Below are 20,045 nucleotides of genomic sequence, written 5' to 3' on the forward strand. Positions count from 1 at the left end.
CTCATGAGCTCCATCTGAGCTACCACTGCAGCACTGCAACATCCACCGTCCTGCACTGGACGCTGAGAAAGTGGCCAGCAGAGGCTCCATCATGAGTGGGTCTGGCAGTGCTATCATGAAGGTGAGATATGCTGATGCATTCATTTATCTTGATAACCCAAGTGAGGCCATTATATTTTTTGGCACTACTGACAGGTCTGCGGTGCTATACTCTGTGCATTGCCACACGCACCCACTCCCTTCTCAGGGTCAATCTAGAGGGTTTCCTTTCCCCTGTCAGAATCCTGGCCTCCTCCCTGGCATCAACCTTTCTGCAGTGTGAGGCCAGGGCAATGTTGCTGAATGTTGGAGCCCTCACCTTCCCTTAGTACGACATGGCTTCTCTGTCAGTGGCCTAAATCAATTAATCTACAGCCTGTAATGTGTTGCTGTAACACCCCTTTTATAGGGGCTGCACCTTTAAAAAGGGAAGGCTACCTGAAATGGGTACTTTCTACAGAATGCTACTCAGCCCCCTGTATTGTATTGTGGAGGGCGGCACTGAAAGGTAGATTGGGGCTGACTGGGGCAGCATCTTATCATATCACAATCATGGAAATGAGGTGGGTCAATTAATTTTGTATCTTACTCATCCCATTTTCAATGGGTAAGGGTACACAGCGAAATGGGGCCCCTGCCTCCAAAAATCTGGGTAATTGAATTTCACACTCTCTTAAGGAATTATTTTAAAGTTTTAAAATCCATTAATCAAGGTCTAACTGCTGGTTGTTTTCTTTCTGTCAAATTCATGAAAGACAAGGAAAAACACAAACTGATTAAGTGTGACTTTGTTTTACACTCTCCCATCAGGTTTATTTCTTGTTTTACAATGAAACCATCTCAAGCCTGTTTGAAAGCCAAATGTTGTGATAAAGCTGTCAAAATTACAGGTCAGCTTCCAGGTTACACTAACTCACTAATTAACGGAATTAGGACTTGTCAATACAGAGGGTGATGGCATGAAGATAAATACACTCTCATTTTCTATTCTTATATTGTTTCCTACAACAGTTAAAAAATATTCACAATGGTGAGCAACACAATTTTTGCAGTGATGATCCTTACCATAATCCTGTTATACAACTTTAATGTTTGAACTCTAGCCACTAAATCCGTTCCAGCAACAGATGGCTTTGTACCTTCAGCACTTTAAGAACATGAGAAAAATATCCTAGCACCTCAGTCGTGACTCTTGTAATATCTTAATTATGGCAAGATCTAGCTGGGTTGATATTAGCTATTTCTTACAAAGTGGTTCAAATGCCTCAGTGCTAACAGTGAAAGTGCTATTGAGCAAATAATAATGGATAAGGTGAATTTTCCTCTTTTAAAAGGCCCTGGACTCATACCACATAGTTGAATTTTAATTAATGATAGGTATTTCCTCGTAGATATAAATGTATATCCCTTTCTGTGGTACTATGAACAATTTCCTGTGTGAACAGCTTTCATTAGGTTTTCTATTCTGATTGACATCTTACGATCTGCTGCAAATTTTGACCCTGCTCTCTTGAGTCTTTTCTATAAATCATTGAGGTGCACAACAATCAGAAGCAGCCTCAGACAGAACCCTGTGGGAAACTACTACTCAATCTGAAAAATTGTCCTTAATTTCTAGGCCTAAGAACTGGTTTACTTCCCTTTTCAGGTGAAGAGGTTGCATTTCACAATCAGCTTGTGCCCGGTCCCATTGAGGCAGTCAGCTCACAAACTTCATGGTGCCTTCTCATTTGAATAATTGTAGCAATTAGCCCACTGCGACCCCCGCTGCTAGCCAGCTGGCTGCTCATCAGGGGGCCCAGCAGGGTGCGTAGCTGGTGCATGCTCCAAGTAGCTAACACCTCTTAAAAGCAGGCTGTCACTCTTAAAGGGGAGGGACAGTCATTATAAGGAAACTGGTGCTGACTGTCTGTAGTGCAAGTGGATGCAAGGAGACCATCAAATGGATCAAAAGCCAAGAGAAAGAGCTCCTAGGATTTTAGATGTGGTGCTGGAGACCTTAGTCCAGGAGATCGACAGGAGGGAGGAGGCCATGTTTCTATCTGGGGCCAGGAAGAGCTCTAAGAACAGCCTCGGAAGGGAACTGGAGCAGGTAGCCAAGGAGGTCAATTCATGGATTCTTGCCCCAAGGACCTGGCAGCAGTGCCACAAAGAGCTTAATCAGCTTATAAGGGTGGCCTAAGTCAGTGAATGCACCTTCACATAATATTTTGACCCAGCCACACATAACCCCTCACACTGTTCATTGCACCAAACGCCCATCACTCACCTAGCAGCAGTCCTTCTCAATTTCCTCCTCTTCCTCTACCTTCTCTCCTCCTTTTCCTCCTCCTCCTCCTCATTTTCCTCCTCCCAAGGGCGGCCTGTGACCGTCTGATTGCAAGGGTCGGATCCTCATGACAACAAGGTTGTGGAGGACACAGTGACATCCAGAGAGCACTGAAGAGCCTTCCCTGGGTGCCTAGGCGACATCACCGTTACTTCAGGATGCCGATTGTCTGCTCTATTCAGGTGGCTGCAGGGGTGTCACAGGGTGGCTGTCCTTGTGTGGTTGGGTGGCGAAGAAGATTCATGAGTTAGGTTTAGAGTGGGTATCCCTTGTCACACAGCAGCTGATTCTTTGTGGTGAACTAAAAATGGCAGGTCCTGCTGACTGGTGCAGGATGAAAGCATCATGGCTGCTAGCAGGGTAGTGTGCATTCAACAAAAGGATCTTCTGGGCATGTCAGACACCAACTAGGCATTAATTGAGTGGCAGCCACTGCAGCTGTAGAACATCATCCATTAACATTTAGGGCCTGCAGAGCCAAGTGGTTAATTGCATCATGCAACACTGGGAATCCCACTATCCTGGCAACCCAATGCAATCTCTTCGCCTGCTTCTCTGTGCTCAGTGAGAAGATTAAGTCTCCTCTCCTTCTGTACAGGGGCTCTGTCACCTTCTTGATGTAGAAATGGACAGTGACCTTTGAAATGTTGCTAATGTCACCTGCTCCCACCTGGAAGGGTTCCATTGGCATAGAAATTGAGGGCATCAGTGACCTTGGTGACCACTGGCAAAGCCGATCTTGCCCTGCCGTGAGGCTTCAGGTCGGGTTGTAGGAAGTGGCACAGTTCAGTAACAATCCCTTTGTTTTCTTCATTTTTTTAACAGGGGAGACAGAGGGGAGATTTGTTTGAGGTGTGTAAAATTCTCAAGGGACTAAATAAGGTGGATAGGAAGGACCAATGGCCAGTCAATAAACAGGGGTATAGATTTAAAGCAATTGGCTGAAGGATTAGAGGGGGCTGAGGAGCAATCTTTTTCACCCAGGGGGTGGTGGGGGTCTGGAATTCACTGCCTGAAAGGGTGGTAGAGGCAGAAAAAATACTTAGATGTGCACTTGAATTGCCATGGCCTATGGATCTAGAGCTGGATGGTGGAATTAGGCTGGATAGCTCTTTTTTAGATGGTTCAGACACTGTGAGCCAAATGGCCTCCTTCTGTGCTGTAAATTTTTCTACATTTCTATTTTTCTCCCTCCTTGGTGAACCATGCATTCCTGAAATCACTGTTTGTGACTGAGATGGACTAATGAGAACCTTCCTGCTCCACTCTCTGCACACAGTTTCCCCTCTCTGCTGCCAGCATCCATTTCCAAATCATGCTGTAAACCAATAGGTACTGTAATTATAACCTCAGTGAAACAGGTTTTCTATTGATAGAACAAAAAAATCCTCTGATCTTCTTGTTGTGATCCTGCATCAATGCCAGACACCTTTAATAACAATGAACATAATACTTCCACTCAGTACACAAGCAAAAGAAAGTCAAAAGCATTTCACCTGAAAGTTGGGTGCATACCCTTGAAATTGCACTGGTGGAGGGTTCCTCATGCAACTGAACAGTTCAGCTGGACTGATTTTGAGAGGAATTTAACTGGACCTGTGCATTCCAAAATGAAAGATCATCCACCAAATCAGCATTAGAGGCTGTTTATTGTCATGTTCCATTCACTTTGCATGCTTCTGGTGCATGCACGGTACATATACACTGGCACCCTGCGCCACTACAGGGCTGAATTTAATGGCCAAAGTCTTTATCGTCTAGCTTATTTTCCCTGCATACCATCATGTAGTTCTGTTAAGTGTTATGAACTGTTTTTATGCCTATGCCTACCCCGTGGCAACAAGGAATAAAATATTTTTCATAGTTTCACAGACGATCCCCCTGCCTTCAGTTCCAAGAATCTGTAATTGTCCTAGAACATGTGAAATGATAATGATGAAGGGGAAAATCATATGAGGGGGAGCACAGCATGACCCTGCAAACAAAGAATTCAGGCACGCTGCTCTTAACGCAAAAAGCTATGAGTTTTGTTCACATGCATCACATTGAGCCATACAATCTATAGCCCTGCTGCCCTCAATGAACTTTCACCAGATCTGGGAAAAATTAGGAATATAATAGGCTTTAAGCAAGTGAAATGGTGAAAGCTCTACATTGTGAAGGACAAACACAGATTGAGTGATCACTTTGTGGAATTTCTCTATTCAGTCCACAAGTGTGAGCTTCTGGTTGCCTGTCATTTTACTTCTCAAACTTGGCGTTATGCTGACCTCTCTGAAGTGCTTTGCCTCCTGTGGTATTCCAATAGAGCTCAATGTAGTCTTGAGGAACTGCACCTCGTCTTTTGAGTCGGAGCTTCACAGCTTCTGGAGCTAGTATTGAGCTTAACAGTTTCAGACTGTAATCTTTACCCCATTTTGTTTCATTTTTCTTGGTTGGTGTTGGTTTTACTCATGTTTTTCCCTTGTTTTTGCTTTTGGATGACAGCTGTTCATCATTCTGCCATTCACACCTCCTCTAGATATATCTTTTGTTTCTTTTCTTGTTCCATCACCACCCCTTTGACCTTGCACCATCAACTGTTTTGTCTTTTAATCTCTCCTGACTTGCACCCTATCACAGATCTTTCATTTTGTTCTTTTTCCACCTTCCCCCATTCACTTGTTTAAAAACTATTACATTTTGAACTTTTCTCAGTTCTGATGCAAGGTAATCAATCTGAAGCATTAACTCTGTTTCTCTCTCCAGAGATGCTGCCTGACCAGCTGAGCATTTCCAGCATGTTCTGTTTTATATCACTTCCATCAACTTCAGCTCCATTAAGTCTCTTCTCACAGGGTGGACCAGTCACCACTGTTGCTCCGAGCATCTGAGAGGTTGAGGTTATAGGAACTTCAAATTGGGTTGGAAGAGATTCTGCCCTTTGCAAAGTCATTCAGAAACTTGGCATGAATGTTGGGACCCAGTGTCCTGGCCAAGTATTACTGCTGTCATAATCAGAAGACAGGAAGGAAAACACCTATATCTATAACATCCTGATTACTTTATAAACCTATTACTTTTTTTTTAAAGACGGAGAATTGGCTGGACTGATAAAATGGCAGCTGCTGACCACATGATGGTAGTCCCAGAAATTCATGAGCAGTTTAAAAAGGGAAAAGGGCTAACTCATCCAACTCCTGGAATGTAACACTCCTTGCATTGTATAAACATTCCAGCCAAGCCAACACAAAGGATAGTCGACGATACATCTGTACCAGCAAACTATAGACAAAAGCATCTGTGACTCCTCATCTCCCACTTGGTGCTAATAGTTCTGCAGTTAGCTGCTCAAAACACAATGGGTTTTAACAAGGGTGCCTCATTAGCTAAATAGCTCGGCCCAAAACCACGCTGTCACACGTCTGAGACTTGAGCTGTTTGACTTGCTTTAATTGAACAGCTTTTGGGTTTTGTAGGCAGCCTGCTGCTTACCATCTGACTGGCAGGCCACACAGGAGTAAGCTCTGGCTGGATTGGACATCCGGCCCCCATCTAACATGATACTGTTGGGAAGATAGAACTGATTCAATATCTGTGCACCTACTTCATCTTGTGACGTCAACACCACCAGAAAAGTGAATTTTACACCACTGGTCTTCAGATTCCTCATTGGACTTTGATTCTGGACTCTGGACTCAGGTGAAACCATTATTCTTATTTTTATTGTGGTCTTTGCCTTTCTTTCCCTTATCCCTCTTTTATTGTATGATTGCAAAAAGGAGCAGATATTGAAACGCTTTCCTATGTTTTGTGTGTGTGTAAAATAAACTACCTCTGTTATTTTTACTTTAACCTGAGTTTGCCATGCAAGCGATCTAATTCTCTATTAAAAGAGGATTGGATTACTCCAAACTGAAGGGTTTGGGAAAATACACCATGGGCTGAATTTTCTGGTTGGTGTGGGAGGCGGTGCTGGAGCGGGTGCAGCTGAGCCTGGACCTGATCGTTGGCTGCGATTGGGACCGTGGCGCCATTTTACATGGGAGGGCCAATTAAAACCCGCCCAGTGTGAATCACGGCTCCCGAGGACAGCGGGAGTGGTTGGGCAGCAGTAGGTCTGTAATGACCGACAGGTCCAATGGCAACCTGGCGGCCTGTTTTAAAATGTTGCTGCATCCTTTCCAAGGCTGCAATTTATGGCCAGTGGAAGGGCTCCCCAGAGTGCTGCTGGTAAACAGGCCAGACAGGAGGGTAGGGCAGGGGGGCACTGTGCCCTATGAAGTGCTTCAACGACCTGTTGCACTCGGAAAGGGTGAGTACCATGCTGGCATTGGTCACTTAACCCAGCAGATGGGCTTTCCCCCCTGGTGCCCACCCCACCCTCTCCCCTGCCACCAGCTTCGAGCAGGAGGCCCTAGATTTGGAGAGGCACCATGTGCCCAGGTCCACCGGTGTCGGTGAGGCTGGAGTGCCACGGGCCGGTATGTTTGCCCAGCAGTGAGGTCACCATTGTTCTCCCAGCAACCATGGCAATGCTGAATGTTCAGTGATTGAAGTTTGCAACATGGTTTGACCATTGCTTATGGAAGGATGAGCGCATAATGATCTGGGGGACAGGGATACACCTTGACATTGTCTCCATGTTAACTGCTCCAATGTCCTTGTTCTTCCTTTCAGTATCAGTGGAGCAGGGCTGGGCGGAGGAGCAGCAGAGGGCCCTGAAGTCTCACCAGTGTCACACCATCTCTGCCAGGCAGGCACCAGCGCAGATCCTAGCACCTCGGTGGGAATTAGAACATTGGTTAGTGTCCTGAGGCACAGCGGTGAGGGCACTTCACAGTTGCTGGAGGAGCTGGCAGAGACAGAGAGTGCCCATGACGCCTGCAGTCAGAGGACTGCAGGGGACCAGGCACATGCTCATTCGATGTTTGATGATGTGCCTCTAGAGTCGTCCGTGATGCAGCACCGCAGGAAATGCGGCCAGGTGTGCGGGAGCATCTGGGGGAGATACATGAGGCTATGCTTGACTTGGTCTCTGTGGTGGAGGAGTCTACGCGGACGATCGCTGAAGCAATGAGCCTCTTGTCCGAGCGCCATGTGTCCTCCATGGAGAGAGTGGAGACTTTCGTGGAGAGGCTCCTCCAGGAGACCCAGAAGGGCTTCCTGGGGTTGCACTTGGACCAGCAATCACTCACATAGGCATTGACCTCAGCTGGTCAGTGCCAGTGTGGGAGATGGTGTGGGCACCAAGTTTCCCAGCTCAGTGCCCATCCATCCACGGTGAGCAGGGAGGTCCGAAGTGTCCTCATGTCAGCGCAGCAGCTGCCTGTTGTCTCTGTGGGCTCCTCTCAGGGCGCTGCAGATGAGGGCGGCAGCTCCTCCGCTCCTCTGCCAGTGACCGTGGCATCCGGAGAGGCTGCGATGACTGGGGAGATGCCAACTCTGGAACTGGCAGCTCCCTGCCAGGCGGGGCCAGCACAGGCTCCACGGGCCAGAGGATGACCTCCAAGGTCATCGAGGCCAACAGGACAGCAGAGTCAGCAGGATGTCTCAGATGCCACTCCCAGCGAGGGGTCAGCACTAAGGCATAGCACCCGAAAATGTAAATATAAGGCACCTTCGGCACATCACGGGTTTATCACTAGTGCTTTTGTGTTGGCCCGCAATGAGGTTTTTATCAGTTAGTGTGATTTTTACCACCTTTGTCATTTTGTTTCATTAAGTTTCTTTGGTTGCAATACTAAATTCAAACATGTCACCATGGCTGAGGTTGCCTCTTTTGTTCTGCAGGTGGATGGTTTCCAATAATGTAATGAGTGCTTTGTGGGACAATCAGCTTCATTAACAAAGACCTTAGTTAATGTTCCTAACCAGGCAGGTTTTGCACTTAGGTATTGAGTATGGAGCCTGCAGCACAGGCTTTACTTGGAGGTCCTTATGTAGTGTGATAGCTGAAGGTTCTTTGGATTAAAGCCTCCCTGGTGTCGCTGCCTCCATGGAGTATGCCTGGGTCAGCGTCTACCTCATGAGCATTTCCCTGTGCATGATCATCCTCGGACTCACTGCTGGACTCATCGTGTGCAGACGCAGCCACTTCGTCGCCATTTTCATTGTCTGCTGCGACCCCCTTTCCAACGCAAGATTGTGGAGGGCGCAGCATGCAACCACTATCACCGACACACAATCGGGGGGGGTATTGGAGTGCACCCCCTGAGCGGTCCAGGCATCGGAAGCGCATCTTGAGAAGACCGATGGTTCTCTCTACCACAGCCCTTGTGGTGCCGTGGCTCCTATTGTACCGCTGCTCAGCTTCTGTTCTTGGATGGCGGAGAGGCATCATGAGCCACCTTCTGAGGGGATAGCCCTTGTCACCCAGCAGCCCTCCATCCAGCCGGGCTGGAGCACTGAAGAGCCCCGGCACCTGGGAGTGTCTGAGGACGTAGGCATTGTGGGAGCTGCCTGGGTACCTTGTAGAATCTGCCTCCTGCAATCACACACTATCTGCACGTTCATGGAGTGGGGGCCCTTCCTGTTGATGAAGGCACCGGGCTCACCTGCTGGTGCCTTGATGACCACATGTGTACAGTCTATAGCACCCTGGACACGGGGGAAGCCAGCAATGGCCGCGAAGCCTCTGGCTCACTGTGTCTGGCTGGCCTGGTCCCAATGGTAGAGGATGAAGGTCAATGCACACCTGAACAGAGTGTCTGTAACCTGCTTGACACAAGTGTGGACAGCTGATTGGGAGACACTGCAAAGATCACCCACTGACCCCTGGAAGGAGCCAGAGACATAGAAGTTGAGGGCAGCTGTGACCTTCAAAGCCACTAGCATGGGATGTCCACCCACATAGTTTGTGGGGATCTCAGGCCCAATCATCTGACAGATAGAGTTGACTGTCTCCCTTGAGAGATGGAGCCTCGTTCGACATTGCACCTCAGGCATATTGAAATAGCTGCTTTGCCACCTGGATACCCTGGCAGGAGGATAATGGCATCTTCTGCTGCCCCTTCCACCTTGGACTACCTCTTGGCCCTGCACTCTTGTGCCTGCACCTGTCCTCCCAAAGGTGGCTCCCCTGGAGGCTGAATGTGCACTCCTAGCTTCCTCCGCCTTCTAGCCCTCCCTTCGTCTTCAGGGGAGATGCCTCCAGTGGAGAGTTCAGCTCCCATTCCCAGGCTAAGGGAAGGCTTCCTGAAATATGCAGGCCCAAAAAAGATTCTTCACTGCAGAGTGCTGACCTGAAAGTTGTGGGTCCAGACCAAACTGCTGGTATGTGATTTGAAGTATTGCAGCTCACACAGGCAAGTATCAGTACCTTTGAAACATCAAAATTTGACTGAGCACATTCATGACCCCACTGAGCCCTCTTATCCCACCCCTGGATGAGGTTTATACAAATGTGTCCTACTCGCCTGTGTGCCTCCCTGAAGAATACACCGGCGCCAAAAAATCACGGCCTTAAGTGGCCTGTTAATTAATGGTGGGCGTGCATCGGAAAGCATCACGCACCCTCCCAACAAAATATTGTAATGGCACGTGGTGATGTCGGGACGCTCGCCCAATGTCATCGTGCATCATTTTACGCGCATTCAAGCGGGGCCTGCCCCTGCACGCCATGTAGAAAATTCCCCCCCTCCACCTTCTAAAGGTGGAATCAAAATTCAAAACACCTTTCTGTTTACAGACGGGTAGTGAGTGGAGAAATCAAGGCTGTTTTAAATTAAACCGTCTCCTATCAGTAACAGAAATTGGGGGCTTACATCCATGATTGATCCAATTTGAATTTGACCAGGGTCCAAGTTAAGAGATGAGTCAGATGAGAGATAAAACAGTCAATTGGAAGCCAAAAGAGGGAAACAAAATAACTTACCATAGTAAATCCCTTGTCCTTATACTAAGAAAATTGCAATGTCTGATATCCAAATGTTTATCCAGAAAGAGAAATTAGGCAGGGAAACTTTGGAGACCCTTAGCACTGATCAACTGAAAGCTGTAGCTAGGGAGATACAGTTCAAATCACCCAGCAAAATCAAAAGGAATGAACTAACCCCGACTTTGGCAGAATGTCATGATCACATGTTACCAGTTGAGCAGTTAGACAAAGAGCTGAATCATGACTCCAAATCCCTTCCCCAAGCCAATTTTGAACCGGAGAAGCTTAAATTGCAGCTAGAATTTCAGGAGAGGGAAAGGGAGAGGGAAAGAGAGAGAGAAAGCCAAAGAGAGAGCGAGAGAGTGAGAGCAAAGGAACAAGAAAGGGAAAATGATTTCCAGCTCTGAAAATTGGAAATGGAGCTTGCAGCTCAAAGGGAGGTATAGAGGCCAGTTAAGTGGAAGCGGCAAGGGAAACTATCTCTCTACACAGTAGCACCAGTAGCATCCCCCTGACCCAGAACCACTCTCTGAGGCTTTCAAGTATGCAAGATTCCTTTCCAAATTTGAAGAGAGTGATGTGGAGTCAATTTTTTTACCACTTTTGAGAAAATAGCAAGGCAGCTGAAATGACCGTCAGATACCTAGACATCTTAAATTCAAGGACAGCTGTCTGGGAGAGCCCAAGAGGTCTATTCCATGCTGACTCCTGATGCATTCCTGAATTATGAGCAGGCTAAGGCTGCCATCCTAAGTGTCTATGAATTAGTGCTGAGGCATATCTCCAGCAATTCCCGAATGCCTGTAAGATGCCAACCCAAAACCTACATCGAGTTTGAACGGCTGAAACCAATCACGTTTGATCGATGGATAAGATCCCTAAAAAATCCCATGTGCCTATGAGTGGCTGTACCAGCTATTATTGTTGAGGAATTCAAAAATTGCCTATCCTCCAAACTGCAAATATACCTACAGGAGCAGAGAATTCTCACAGCCAGGGGTGTAGCAGTCACAGCAGACAGCCATAGGCCTGGAAACTTAGGCAGACCCTTTCCAAATCATACCCCTGAGGACTGGAGACTTAAGCAGGATGACGTAGAGAGAAAGGCAACCCCATCCAGAAAGGAAAACACTAATGGTGAAATTGCCCTAGATTTGCACTAAGTTCTGTACCGGGCATGTTAAACGACGTTTTACCCGCCGGCCGCAATGGCGGGTTTTCACGCCATATCGTCCCAAACCCACAGCATTAGTTATGAATTCCCAAGAAAGATGCCCTTTCAATGGTGGGCAGGCTCTCATTCGTCCACCACGCCATCACCTCGCTGCTTCATTAAGCTGAGTGTCACATTTAAAGTCCAGCTGCACGCACACATCTCAGTGCTTCCAGCCCACTCTACTGTTGCAGGGAAGATGTCCATAAAAGGCAAAAAGACTGCAGCCCCCAGGTTTGGTGATGCCTCACTGGAACTTTTGGACACTATGGAGGCCTGCCACGATGCCCTCTATCCCCGCTCTGGCCACAAGATGGGTAGCATCATGACCAACCGGGCTTGGGAGATGGTAGCAGTCGTGGTCAGTGCCAATGCTTCACAGAAGAAGTTGGCCATCCAATGCAGTTAGAGGATGAATGATCTCACCCATGCAGCCAGGGTATGGCAACCATCTCATCACACACTCGAGCCCATCACACATTCACTGGCATGTCACTCACTGCCAGCTCAACGGACATCATTCTCACACAAATACCCTCACATGTCCATCTGGCCACATCTCCTCTGGAGACTGCCTCCTCAGCCCTCACCATCTTGAGGCCACTTGCACAGATCAACACATTCCCGCACGCACACCCTGGGATACCCTCCTTCCCCAGTACAGCCGTAGCCCTGCAGCCTCTCCCCTTGCCTGAGGCCACTTCTCCCCCTTCCCCAAGCAAGCCCTAGCCCTGCAGCCATTAAAAAGTCACCCCCGCCTTATGTCTGGTCTGGTAGGTAGAGACCTGCCCGTGAGCCCCCCTAAAAGTGATGTGGTGCTGCCTGCGAAGCCTGGTGCTGATGACTGTGAGTGCTGCCCGAAGCAAGGTAGGCAAACAAACCTTGGAGTCCCAAGTGAAGTGCAGCCCGCCAGGAGCACATTGCTTATGCGCTGTTGTGTGGCTTGTTTTAAAACTGGAGAAATGGCTGGACTGATAAAATGGCCACCACTGACCACATGGTGATGGTTCTGGAAGTTCATGAGCAGCTTCAAAAGGGAAAAAGGCTAACTTATCAAACTCCTGGAATGCAACATGTATAAAATTCCAGCCAAGCCAACACAAAGGATAGTAGATTATACATCTGCACCAGCAAACTATAGACAAAGGTATTTGTGACTTCTCATCTCTCACTTTGTGCTAATAGTTCTGCAGTTAGCTGCTCAAAACACAATGGGTTTTAACAAGGGTGCCTCATTAGCTGAATAGCTCGGCCCAAAACCATGCTGTCACATGTCTGACACTTGAGCTGTTTGACTTGCTTTAATTGAACAGCTTTTGGGTTTTGTAGGCAGCCTGCTGTTTAACATCTGATTGGCAGGCCACACAGGAGTAAGCTCTGGCTGGGTTGGATAACTGGCCCCCAGTTATTTATATAAATAAGTATTTACAAGTCAAATCTTTCTGGAGGCATCCTCGGATGTGTCGAGCATCATAGCTCAACTACCTCAGCTGGTTTTTCCGAGGCCCCCTTTTCAGGGGTCAGCTGTCCACCAGGCTCTTCGGTGGAAGTGGGTGAGTTTGTGTCTTCGACCCTCTCAGGCCCAGCAGGCCCGCCGGTACTTCCAAATCATGTGACATTTCTTCCTCGTGCGGTGTAGACTCAAATGCAAATAGTGACGGCGTTCCTTCTTGTGGGACTCTCTCTCTTCTCCGGAGATGATCCACGTGCCACCTAATTATTCGGCCGTTTACCGATACATTATAGGAGAGAGGCCCTGTCACGGCACTCACCTCGCCTAATAGCCAATTGGCCTCATCTCCAAAGGTCTTCGCAAGAATTGTGTCTCCCACCGTGAAATTACTTTCATGATTCTGGCCATCATGTCTAGCCTTCTGGGCCTCTTGGCTTCTCACTACCCTCCCCTTAAATTCAGCCTGATAAGAGTTAGACACGTGTGGATGTGTCTCTTCATTAGTAATTCAGCAGGGCCAATACCGGTGGTTGTGTGTGGCACTGTCTGGTGTGCGAACAGGAACCGTGACAATCTGGTGCTGATGGGATCCCCGTCCAGCTTTTTCATCCTGGACTTAAAAGTTTGGACTAGCCGCTTAGCCAAACTATTAGAGGCAGGTGGTAAGGTGAGGTTTTGATATGAGTTATTCCATTGAGGGTTGTAAACCTGTGGAACTCCCCACTTGTAAATGCAGTCCTGTTGTCTGACACGAGCACCTCTGGTAACCCGTGGACTGCAAAACACTGTTGCAAATGGTCTATGGTGGCATCAGACGTGGGTGACCGGACTTTGTCGATATCCACCTGCTTGGAGTGGACGTCTATTAGTAAAAGGAACATCGTGCCCAAGAAGGGTCCCACATAGTCGATGTGGAGGAGCATCCATGGCCACCCCGGCCATTCCCAGGGGTGCAATGGAGCTAAGGGTGTAGCTTTTGTACCTGCTGGCATTGAAGACAACTTTTGACTAGGGTTTCGATGTCTGTGTCCATCCCTGACCACCACAAGTAGCTGTGCATGAGCATCTTCATCCTACTAGTGCCAGGGTGAGCTCTATGTAATTTGGCCAGTAATGGCCTTCACCCTCTCAGGGACACAATAACCCTTGCTCCCCAGAGCAATATGCTGTCCTGTCAGGTGAGCTCAAATCTGTGATTGAAATAAGGCTTCATGTCAGCAGACTTTGGCTCGCCTGACTATTCATTCAAGACCTGCTCCCAGACATGAGACAAAAGTGGATCTTGGCTTGTCCACTCATGAATTTGTTTGGCCTGGACAGGGGAGGAATCCAAAGAAGTTCATACTAAAGCAAGTTCACAGAATCACAGAATCTTAATGGCACAGAAGGAGGCCATTCGGCCCATTGTGTCTGCACCAGCTCTCCAAATGAGCATTTTGATCTAATGCCATTGCCCTGTCTTTTCCCTGTACCCTGCACCTTGCTTCTACTCAAATAATCATCTACTTGAATGCCTCGATTGAACCTGCCTCCACCACACTTCCAGGCAGTGCATTCCAGACCCGAACCACTCTCTGTGTGAAGAACTTTTTTCTCACGTCACATTTCTTCTTTTGCAAATCACTTTAAATCTGCGCCCTCTTGTTCTTGATCCATTTTTGAGCAGGAACAGCTTCTCCCTATTTACTCTGTCCAGCCCCCTCATGATTTTGAAAACTTCTATCACATCTCCTCTCAGCCTTTCCTCTCCAAGGAAAACAGTCCCAACTTCTCCAATCTATCCTCATAGCTGAAGTTTCTCATCCCTAGGACCATTCTTGTAAACCTCTTCTGCACTCTGTCCAATGTGTTCACATCCTTCCTATAGTGTGGCACCCAGAACTGTACACAATATTCCAGCTGAGACCTAATGAGGGTTTTGTATAAATTCAGCATAAGCTCCCTGCTCTTGTACTCTCATTCCTGGGGAATTGGAATCTTCACATTGTTATCTGGCAGAGGAAGGCAGCTCAGCGCATCAGCATGTGGGACCTGGTGTATTCGTAAGCAGCCAGTATCAGTGCCCAGCTCTGGATGCAAGCAGAAACGATGGAGCTATCGCCTTATCCTCTCCAAATAATTCCAACAGAGGCTTGTGGTCAGATATAATATGAAAATGGTGACTGTGGAGGTATTGATGGAATTTCCGAACACCAAACACTACAAACAAACCCTCCTTCTCAATTTGAGAATATTGTCCCTTGGCAGCATTGTGCGTATGAGCTGTATGACCAATGGGTCGTTTGGAGACATCCACCATCCGATGTGAAAGTACAGCCCCCTACTCCATAAGGGGATGTGTAGCAAGTTAAAATCAATTCTTTCTTTGGGTCAAAGTGGACCAGTAGGGCCGATGATCTTAACAATTGCTTTAACTTCAGAAATGCATCCTGGTGCAGAGCTTTCCAAACTCATTTATGGTTTCTCTTAAGCATTGTGTATAACGGAGCCAGTACAGTTGATAGAATAGGGAGAAGTCACCTATAATAGCTTATTATGCCTAAAATGGTCTTTAGTTCTATAGTGTTTCTTGGTGCAGGTGCCTCGCAAAATGCTTTGACCTTTTCTTTCACAGGATGCAGGCCTTGCGCATCGATCTTATGGCCCAAGTAAACTCCCTCCTCGGCTTGGAAAAGACATTTTTCTCACCTCAAGTGCGTGCCCGCTTCTGAGAAGTGTTTCAGCACCAACTTCAAATTAGCTAAGCATTCTTCATCAATTCATCCAGTAACTAAGACATCATCCAGATAAACAACAACATGGGGCAGCCCCGAAGCAGATTTTCAATATAATGCTGGAAAATAGCTGATGAGACCCCAAAGTGTAGTCTGGTATACTGATACAATCCTCGATGTCTACTAATAATCACAAATTCCCCAGAGCCTTCTTCCAACTCTACCTGCTGGTAGATGTGGCTCATGTCGAGTTTTGAATATGTGATGCCCCCTGCCAATTTTGAATATAACTTGCTCATCTTCGGTATCAGGTGTCTGTCAAGTTTGGCCACACTCTGTTTACAGTTAACTTATAGTCACCACATAAGCGAACACTTTGGTCTGGCTTCAGTACGCCTGCTCGGAAAATTGCACCGGTTGTAAGATACCCAACTTTTCCAGTCTGTTTATCTCAGTCTCAGCCTTATCCTGTAGAGCATAAGGGACTGGTCTGGCTCTGATAAATCTGGGGGTTGCATTAGGGTCTACATAGTTTTTGGCTTGTAGCCCACAAATCCTTCCTAGCTCATCACTGAAAATGGAAGCGTACTTTCGTAACAATTCCTGTAAGTTTCTTGTTCTGATTTGAAAAATCTCTGCCCATTGCACTTAAATCTTTTTGAGCCGGTTATGACCAATTAAACTGGGGCCTGCCCCAGCTGCTACTATAAGAGGTAAAATTGCAGACTGATCTCCATACTGCACCAGGACTTCACATATCCCTTTCACTCTTATTTCTTAGTTCTTACTATCTTAATTCTTCCAAATTTAAAGAATGGACTCCTTTATTCAAGTGTCTGAATGTATGTTCTCCTGTGACAGACACTGATGCCCCACTATCGACCTCCATCTTGATGGGTTGTTCATTGACTCTAATAACTACCTGCATTGGCTCAGTTCTACCTGTTTTCAGGTTGTATAATGAGTAGATGTCAGATTCTGCTTCCTCTGGTTCTTCAATGAGACAGATTTCGCGATTTCTACCTTTGCTTTTAAAATGCTGTCTCAGCCTATCCTGACAGCGCCACATTATGTGACCATTAAACTGGCAGAAAAAGCATTCGATATTTCTGAACAATTGATCGCCTGCAGGCTGCCTGGATGCATTTCTTTTATTGATGTCATGGATTTTCACTGTAGTATTGTTGTTCTTCAATGGTCTGTACATAGTGGGCTGTAGAAAATCACACGACAAATTTAATAAAGTTCTGCATCGAAGGCTACTCTTGAATCTGAAAACAGTGGGCGTTCAAGATAAAAGCAGGAAGTGCAGAAAATGCAACAGGTGAGGCAGCATGTGAAGAGGAACAGAGTTAACAGTTGGAATCTTCCTGTCCCACCAGCAGCAGGAAGTGTGGCGGGTGGGGAACTGAATTTGGCGTGAGGCCGAAAATCAGATTCCCGGCATTGGGATGAACTGTAGGAATTCTGTTCTCGGGGCTTAAAGATGGGTCAAGATTCCTGCCAAACAATGTTGGAAAGCCCATTTCCACACATTAGCATGTCATGCATGCTCATTAAAAGGCCAACTCACCAGAATTAAGTTCCCACTCCAAATTAAGATCCCCACCAGCAATAAGTTAAAACATTTGCTTTTGTGTCTGCACAGCAGTGGAGTGCACATGGCGAGCTTGACTTCTTCCACGAATTTCAGGTGAGTCAACCCTGTTTCTCCATTCTTGGGGACTGTTCACAACTTGACTCATACCGGGTGCCGGGAGCACAAGTTGCACCAAGGCTGGACACAGGAGGCAGGCGGAGGGTAGAAGAGGTGGTGTAAATTGGAAGGGGGGAGCGGAGGCCGAAAATGGGAAGTAGGCGAAGGGGAGAAGGGAGGGAGGCTGTCCGGGTGCCCTATAAATATGGCTCCCGGATCTTCAAACCTATGAAGTAACGGCAAGGAGGGCATCTTCCTGTCCGGCCCCACCTTGAGCTTCACCTTGCTCCGCATGGATACATAAGTAATGAGCTGAGCAGCGTAAGATCGCCTGTTGACAACTGTTTCAGCCCCCCAACGCCCCTCCCCCCACAGTGCAAAACAGTCTGACTACACCCACCACCAAATTTAGACTTCAGAGTGGAAGGTTCCACCCATGTTTTAGGTCAATGACCTTACTCTGTATTAATGATGTGGATTCAGAAACCCAATGCTAAAGGATCAAACTCACAAATTGTATGGAAGTGAGGAAGGTGGAGGAGAATTCAACCTGAAGAAGAATCCAGGAACCTGAGGAAGAGTTAGATTACATCTGCCAATGGTCTAATCAGCGGCAGCTGAAATTCAGTACAAACATAAGTCACTTCACCTTAGAAGGAAAGGTGTGTGTCAAGAGTACCCTATGAAAATTGCAGAAGTAGCTAAAAGTGAAGGAGGAAAGGATCTGGGAGTGATTATAACTCTATCTGGGAGAAACAGCAATAAACAAAGTAAGTGAAATGATAAATTAAACGGTTATGTCAACTGAGTTCACAATGTGTACAGTACAAAAGTGTACAGTGCCCTGATCACACCACATCTTGAGCACTGTGTTTCATTTGGTCATCAAGGAACATTCATGTCGTGGAACGAGAGATGCAAGGCTACTTGGCTGATACCTAGGCCAGCATTTTCTGTTTGGTGTCTGGGGTAGGCTCCACACGCCGACGTGTACTATGACGCGCGGCGACGTCGGGCGTGCGTCCTGACATCACCCAGCGTCATTCCAATCTTTTGTTCGACAGGCGCGTACGGGAGTCGGCTGCGCACCCGCCAAAGAGGCCTGTCAGAGGCCTGTTAACACCATTAATAAAACAATTAAGCAATTTGTCAGGGCTGCCGGTCCATACTCAAGGTTGGCAGGCAGACGAAGAGTCCAGGCGGCCTTCGCATTTTTTATGAAACTTCATCCGCGGGCAGGATGAGGTTTCATGAAGGGTTTATTAAATTAATAAATTTTTTTTATGCATTTCATAAACATGTCCCAACTCATCTGATGCTGTCAATGGTCTGTGCCTCAGGGAGATTTCTGCACTTTTTTGCATGCATGTGCGAAAGAGCACAGGCCCCGACTTTTCCTCCTCCCCCCACTCGCACAGGTAACGGAGCTACTGGGCGTCAGTCACGCTGGGCGGACCTTAATTAGCCCGTCCACGTAAAATGGCAGCGTGCAGCCGATCAGCTCTGCGCCTGCCCGCAACCACTCCCGACCAGCCTGCCCGATGGGGAGAAAATACTCCCCCTAAAGTCAAAGCATTAGCTAATGAGAAAAATGATTGGAGAAATTCGTGTCTTTTAAAGTTGGAAAGAGGTAATAGAGTTGAGTTATACAGGTATGCAAGACTTTAGCTGCAAACCTATGTTTTTAATTAGTTCCAATGTGCTATGTCACAGATGATTTATGTGTGATGAGTGAACAAGTTCAAGGGTGCTATTGTGAACAGAAATCACTGAGAACAGGCACTTTTACAAAAGTATTTACGATAAAATGGAAGAATAATTCCCAGCAACCATCAAAAGCTCCTTAGCAACTGGTAGTGTTCTGGGGGCAGGGATTATGATCTCTGTTATAGGAAGATCCACAAAAGGGAAAAATATCTTTAAAGAGCCTTTGTTGATTGGTAAGGAAAATAATTGTTTGATATGCTAAATTTGAAGGCCCAATCTGACCAGGTATAAACATGGAGAAACTGCCAATTAAATAGCATGTGCCTAGTTTTGCCATATAACCAGATCTGTGAAGACAACTTAGCTGTTAGCCTAGATCCAAAAGATAAGAGAAGGTTTTTTTTTCCCTGTTAAATATTCATCAGATTTCTTTCTCTTAACCTCAATGTTATTTCTGGATTCAAAAGCCCTCCTGGAAAACCATCTTGTGTGTTATCTAGTGTTTGACAGAGTAATTGAATTACAACCATTGATCTGTATGGAGCCTGCAGAAAGCCTTTCTCTTATTTACAACTGCCAGAATGTATGTTCAAAATTGTAATTATATGGAATGCATTATGATGACCTGTAGAATATGATAATTATGTAGACATATAATTAATATGATTAGAAAAACAAATAAAGGATGTAATATATACACAGCTGATTAGACTGTAATTAAATTTATATGAATATTTAATGATGATGATGTTATGTACATTATAAAATCCCAACGACATATTGCCTTCTGTCTCTAACCCCGGTTGACCGCAATTTTGGAAAAGCATATACTCAGCAGTTGTTTAGTTAGATGGCGCACAACTGAGGAACCTGATTACAGAGAATATTAATTCATTAATAAGTGACTGCACAACAACGTATATGAAATTTACATCAGTTACTTCACAGGAATTGATTTGATGGGATATAGGCTTTTAATTAAGAATCATCTTACAATATAATTATAGTATTATACATCATATCACCTTTTTGTTAT

This window comes from Carcharodon carcharias, chromosome 5, assembly GCF_017639515.1.
Source record: "Carcharodon carcharias isolate sCarCar2 chromosome 5, sCarCar2.pri, whole genome shotgun sequence".
Lineage (NCBI taxonomy): Eukaryota > Metazoa > Chordata > Chondrichthyes > Lamniformes > Lamnidae > Carcharodon > Carcharodon carcharias.